Source organism: Podarcis vaucheri (assembly GCF_965113315.1).
Source record: "Podarcis vaucheri genome assembly, chromosome: 18".
Lineage (NCBI taxonomy): Eukaryota > Metazoa > Chordata > Lepidosauria > Squamata > Lacertidae > Podarcis > Podarcis vaucheri.
Window position 1 is genome coordinate 5,289,945 of NC_138756.1, and position 6,575 is coordinate 5,296,519.

Genomic DNA, 6,575 nt, shown 5'->3' on the forward strand with positions numbered 1-6,575 from the left:
GCCCCGTGGGTCCCCCATCAAAATTTAGACTGCAAAGCTCTGTGAGCTCAGGGACAGCACTATATGAACTGCAGCTGGCACAACCTCTCGCCCACACAGAAACCCACAATCCTGCACGCGCAACCCTCTCACCCCACAACAGCCCTCCTTTCCCATGACGACCGGCAGGAGCAAGTACCTTAAGGAATGGTCTTCGAGAGCCATTTGCCAAAGAGTTTAATAAGATTCAAGAAGAAAAGCAATCGTCAAAGCCTCTCTCTTAATTCACGCTGAGCAACCTCTCCTTTCAGACGGAGGCGCTGCAGGTTATGCCACAAGACCCAAAGAATGCTGCCATCCCCCCCAAAAATGCCAGGGTTATGGATTCCTTTTCGTGTTTCCGGCTAGGAAGCCCCAGTTGCCATTTTCCTTCCAGCCCTGCCTAGTGGAACCGCAAAGAAAGCAGCAGTAGGGATGCTTCGTAGATGCTCTGCAGAGTTCTGGCCGGATCTCAAAAAGAAAGGCTTTGCAAGCATGAGATCCCTTTTGGATCATGTCCAGCGTTCGCCTAGTCCTAGTTCCCTTTGGGAAAGCCACAAAAGAAAACAATCCTTCCCTTCATTGCCTTCACCCGGTATCCGCTGCTCGGAGGTAGAGTGCCCTTTAACATTGAGGCTCCATTCCTCTATCCGAGCCGAACACTGCTGACAAACCTAGTCTCCATTTTGCACGTCACCAAGAGTATTTTTCACTGTACGATGCTGGGTTGTTGTCAGAGTAGACCCACCAGGTTCTTTTTTCAACGAATCTGGGGACACTTTTCAGCTTCAATTGATTTTGTATGGGGACTGATTTGTAAATCCGGGGACTGTGCCCGGGAAATGGGGACGTCTGGTAACCTTACACTAAGCGAGCCACGCTCATTCATTTCAATGGGTCTACTGGAATCAACCAAATTGTGGTGTTTTTTTTAAGTAATCAACTCATTTAGCCGCAGCAAATCCCAAAAGCGAATTAAGCTCTGGAGGTAGCTAAAGGAGTTCCCTCGGGGAGAAAAATACTGGATGCTTAAATTCTCAGTAACCGAAGTTCGCCACACCTAGACAAAAACGTAATATATATTTACTTACACATACACACAGAGAGAGGAGAAACAACAGCTACTTACAGTTGCCTGAAAAAGCATTTCCAGCCACCACTGATATACCCAGAGAAAACCCACAAGGCAACCGTTTCAAGAAAACTCGTAGCCCCCAAGACAAGGGTGTGGTGCACTTGACGAGCGATAAATCCATTGATCGCAGGAAACGGATCTCTTCTCCGTTTAAGAGGGAGGGAAAAATAGATATATATTTCAGCAGCTTTATGGGGAAATCTGCCACGGGCTCTAAGTTTAATCCATTCGTGTCTGGATAGCAGGGCTTCCACTCCAGACTCAATTCCGCTGCAAAACCATTTTTTAAAAACAAAAATATATATCCCGCAAGCCAGGCACTTTAAAGGATTCTCACTCGCATACACGGTGCACGGGGTGTTTTTTTAAGAAAAAGATGTCCCAAAAAGCCCCCAGAGGGCTGGACATATCTTGCAAGCGTAAAGGTACGGTGGGTTAGTGGCGAAAAGTTAACGGAGGCGCTTGCGACGGTTCTCCGCTCCATTTACACAGACCTCAGAGCAGACTGGCACTGGGAAGTGGAGATAAATCAGTTTCTAAATCAGTTTTGTGTTAAGGCCCGGAGCTCACCCAAAACGGAACATCGCATTTATCCATGCGCTCCAGAAAGCAGGTCCCCATCTGGCCGGGTGATACTCAACTGAGCGCTACAAAAGCGGGAACGGAATCGTGTGCCCGTGTGCCATCGTTCGGAGCTAAGTCTTTCCACTCCTCATTCTCTTCGTGGACCCCCTCCTCACTGGAAACCTCCCCATCACATCAGGAGACCACGCCTCCCCCGGTTCCTTCAGAACCAAGGATTCAAAGGGAACTGGCACCCCCCCCCCCAAGGTGTGTGATGCAGACCTGGCGGGTATTCGGCAAACCCTTCTTGGTCTGAATTCTCTGCACCTTTCTCTTCGTGACTACCACCACATTTTGCATGATCTGCAGCAACGAAAGCAGCTTACTTTTGAAATTTTCTGGGTGCTAAAATAGTGACATCTTTTTTGACAACGCCACACATATCTCTTTTTTCAGAGTTCAAAGGATGGGGGGGGAAAGAGAGAGAGTCGTTTTGTGCTTAAAAATGCATTTAAAAAAAATTAGGCGGCTCTAAGATGCTGGCTCATTAAGAACGCTAAGAATTCCATAAATTTCCAACCAGACCTTTCCCCTGCAAAATTTCTGCTTGGCATTCCGATCACCGCACAAACAAAGCTTCAAAGAGATAGATATGGGGGGGGGGGGGATATAAAAAAGGAAGGAGATCAGTGGGTGGGAAGAGGATGCCCCCCACCCCCGTTTCATTTTTTAAAGAGAGGTTTATTATTATCGCCTGTGTCTGAATCAACAAGTGAGACAATTTGTCCACCGAGATGCCTGAATCAATCAGGTGTTTGAAGAGGAGGACTTTTGCTGGGGGCGGGCGCTAGCACGGCACCCCCACCCCCACCCCAGAGATATTTCAAGACACCACCATTTCAGAGCCTCCAATCCCACCCAGTGCGTGTGGTGGTGGTGCGGCGGGGGGCGGGAGGGCTGGCTGGCGAGGAAAATGTATGCACTGTACATTTCGATCAATGATGTAATGGTACCCATATTTGCCTCATCCGTAGCAGTGGAGAAAATCCAGGATTCTCAACAAACCGCTGAATAGAAGGACAGAGGGAGCAGGCGGGGGGGGGGGAGAGATTTGGTGGGGATATATATCTCCCCAGCAATTGCTGCGTTCTGCTTCGGCATAAGCAAAAGGTGCTTTTTTTCACACCAAGAGGAAGCACAGCCAAGAATGAACAGGACGAATGAGCTAAGGCTATTTGAAATGTCAGAAATATTTTAACTGGATACGATTACAAAGCGGCTTTGAATCCAGGGTGGGGGTGGGGGGGATGAGTGAGGAGAGGGGGTTACAGGAAGGGGAGATTAGTTCACCTCACTCACACAAGCTCAACCCATACATAAAATGAGCATTGAATAGGTGGATTCCTTTTCCCTTCTGCATCCAAAATTGAAAAAGAAATAAGAGAGAAGGAGAAAGGGAATCAAAGCAATTTATCTGAAACAACTAGAGACTGGCGTTTTAATTATTTTATTTCACAGAAAGGGCCCCCCCCCTTGATAAATCAAAGCGCAAATATATAAGGTAAGATGTTCATCCTGAGCTACCGGACAAGGAGAGAGAGAGAGAGAGAAGGGGGGGAAATTGAAGGACCTCCAACGCCCCCCTTGGGAACAAAGCAATCAATACACACAGAAGCAAAACACAGCCAAGCCAATAAGAGATGTTTTGAGGCAGGGTTTGGACAGATAGATCCATCCTGTTTGAGAGACGGTTTGGGTTTGTGATGAGATCTGAAAGCTGGAGAGGCATCGGAGGCAAGTTGCACGGGAGAAGGACCAACAGGGCTTCTGCGATGGAGAGAGGGAGAAAGAGAACGAGCCACGCCAAGGGACCACTGCCAACTCTTATGTGACTCAACCACTGCCGAGAACGGGGTGGGAGAGAGAGAAATGATGGTTGATTTGATCTTTTATGTGGAAAGGGAACCCTAAAGGGAAGCTTTTCGCACAGCCAAACCAGCAGGCAGAGAGACCTCCCCAAAGTTGGGGAGGGAGCAGGATTCCAAAGTTTAAGGCAATAAAAGATTGGGTGTCCCAAGTTTGGGGAAGCAAATGGGTTGGTGTCACCTCCGTGCCCAGAGCGTCCCCCTCAATCCCCACGTCTCAAGGACTAAATCCTGGCAGAGCGCTGTGGGACGTGGCGGGACGATTCCACCACCACCATCCTGAGATACTGGACCTCTCCAAGACATGGGCAACACCTACGACAGGTGTTATGAATATACAAGTGTGGCTTCCTTGTGAGACGCCGCCAGATCTAGACAAGAGAGGGAGAGAGGGGTAGGAGGAAGGCAAAGGGAAGGCAGGAGTGAGGAAACTGATGGAACGGAAGGCTGCAAGGCTATGTGCACAGACTGCGCATGGAGCTATGCAAGGAAAGGACCACAAAGAGGACAAACGGAGAAGATCGAGGGGCGCCGTCCACCAACCTACATGACACACTGTGGAAGGAACCACAGAGTTATGTCTATTTTGAACTGAGGGAGTGTACATGCATGTGCGGGACTGCGCAAACATGTGAGGGCAAGCTGCAAATCAGGAGGGATCCAGAAAGACCCAAAGAGTTGGGGGGGGGGAGAACGAGAAGAGGCCCGCAGTAAGGACGAGAGAGGGGCTTGCGTAGTATCGGGGTCTTCTTGCAGGTCAGGGAAATGGGTTCAGCACCTCACCAGGAAAGCTCCACTTTCCCCAATTGCAGAAATATCTGTGCCCAGGGGGGAAAAGAGGGAGGGGTCTTCTTTTTTCCAACAAGGGAAGCTGTGGGTGGGAGGCAGAAAAGTCTGAGGAGGAACGGCAAAAGCTCACCTGCAGAGGGAGAAGAAAACCACCTTCTGGAATCAGCCAGGGACCCTCCCTTTCATTCACCCCCCCCCTCAAGCTCAGACTCTCCCATCACCACACAAAGAAGTTGAGAGAGACCCCCAAGTCTGGCAGCCAGCAGGAGGCAAGTCCCAGTTACCCAAACTAAATTCATCGATGGCACCATGAGCCAAAGAGGGGGAGCCGCACAGCCGCCAGGTGTGCCTTTTGGGTATGACGGGGAGGGTGGCATTGAACCCCTCCCTCTGCCCCCCAGGCGCCATCCTGCCTCCATCAGGTTGCAATAGTCCAGGTGGTCTGGACAGATGTCTCGCTGCCTAGCCTTCCCCCCCAAATGCTCAGCCACGCAGCTGGGGGGAGTCTCTGGGCACGATCCTTTGCCCCCGCCCATTCGTGCCCCCAACCCATGACTTTCCCCATCTTTCAAGCGTCTCACCAGCTGCTTCTGGGCAAACTCAACCTGTCCAGTTTTTTTAAAAACAGAAAGAACCACAATTCTACACATTCATCACCAGCCAGGAGTTTATCTGCCACAACTCTGAAAAATATAAAAAATAGCCTCAGAATGCAACTGCTAGTGGACCAGCGACAACGGCTTCACCACACAAAAAGAGAGCGCATCACCACGCATGGATAAAGTCCATTGCAAACATTATTATTTTTTCTTATTCTAGGGGGAGGGGAGAGAATGCTTTGGCAGCCCTTCTCCCCCCCCCCCCGCCAAAAGACCACCTCAGCTTTCAAGGCAGCCCCACCCCAAACTCCAGGCCGCCTGCTCCCTCCAAGCCTCTACATGCCTCCCCATTGTAGCTGCACGCAACCCTCTCGCCTCCCCCCCCGCGCCCCCAATGACCACATCTCGAACAGCAGACATTGGAAGCAAGCCCCTTCCTCCCAAAAAAATGCAACATTCCCCCCTCCCCACCACCTATTCCCCTCCTCTCCAATTCTCCGCCGCCCCCAGGAATAAAAGAAGCACCCCACCGTTGCAACAACGACCCTTCTTCTCCAAAAAGCCCGACCCGCAGCAAGCAAAGCCTTCTCTCGCCACCAGCCCCGCCCCCACCTTCCTTCTTCCCTCTATTCCCCCCCCCCACTCCATCATTTTGGAAATATAGCATCCAATAGCGATGCCATTTCAGAAGAACGGATGGAGAAAGAGAAGAAGAGGGGGGGTGCGATTTTTTTTTTTTGCAAGGTTGCAACAACCTCGCCGCCACCGCTGCCCCTCCCCATTGCAATGGCATGGGTGGGGGGGGATGATTTGCATCCTTGCAAAGGCTGAGTGCCTGCGCTCTCCCCCCCCCCCCCAAGAAAGGAAAATCTCATCAATGCAATACAATGCAATGCAATAATGCAATGCAATGCAATAATGCAATGCAAATCGCGGGGCCCTCCCCTCGAGAAAAAAGCCTCCTCGCCTTACCTGGTCCGCCGCCGAGATGCTCCCGCGGCTCACATCCTCGCTTGCCTGGGGAAGGCGCATGGAGCCCGGTCCGGCAGCCGCCGCCCCCCCCCGGTCCCTCTCCTGCCCACCCCCACGCCGGACCCCCTCCCAGCCGAAAAGGGGGCGCGGGGGGAGAAAAGAGGAGGATGCTGGGCTGGCAGAGGGAGGGGGAGAGAGAGAGAGACTGCGGCTCCGCGCTCCCTCTCGGGCTCCGGGCGGCCACCCTCGCAGGTGATGTCATTCCCCGAGCCTCCGCCGGCTGACGTCACCCCGAGGGGCGTGGCCCGGGGGAGAGAAAAGAAAGAAAGGGGCGGGGCCGGGCGTGGGAAAAGCAGGAGGGGATGGTGGCGCGCCGGCCAATGGGGAGCGGGGAAGGCGCGGGGATGCAAATGAAGGGGGCGGGGGCGACCCGCGTGGCGGCGGGTCCTGCGGCACGTGGGGATGCGGCCGCCTTCGAAGACGCGTGAAGAATAGGGGACTCGTATTGGCTGAGGTGTTTGGTTGGGGGCTTTTTAGTGGAATTTCCGGGCAGTTGTTCAGCTATAGGTCTTT

The 6,575-nt window shown here is 52.2% G+C and overlaps 1 protein-coding gene across 4 annotated transcripts in view; it reads right to left on the bottom strand.

Annotated features, from left to right (window-relative positions):
- The window catches only part of PTPRS (protein tyrosine phosphatase receptor type S), a 305,222-nt gene extending 299,138 nt beyond the window's left edge, over window positions 1–6,084 (bottom strand). The window contains exon 1 of one of the 4 annotated variants that reach the window (XM_082206217.1): window positions 6,003–6,084. The gene's annotated coding sequence lies outside the window, so the exon portion shown is untranslated. Of the gene's footprint in view, window positions 1–1,147; window positions 1,430–6,002 lie in introns of those variants that run through there. The other 3 variants (XM_082206214.1, XM_082206218.1, XM_082206216.1) reach the window with 3 other exon arrangements.
- Between the last annotated feature and the right edge of the window lie 491 nt (window positions 6,085–6,575).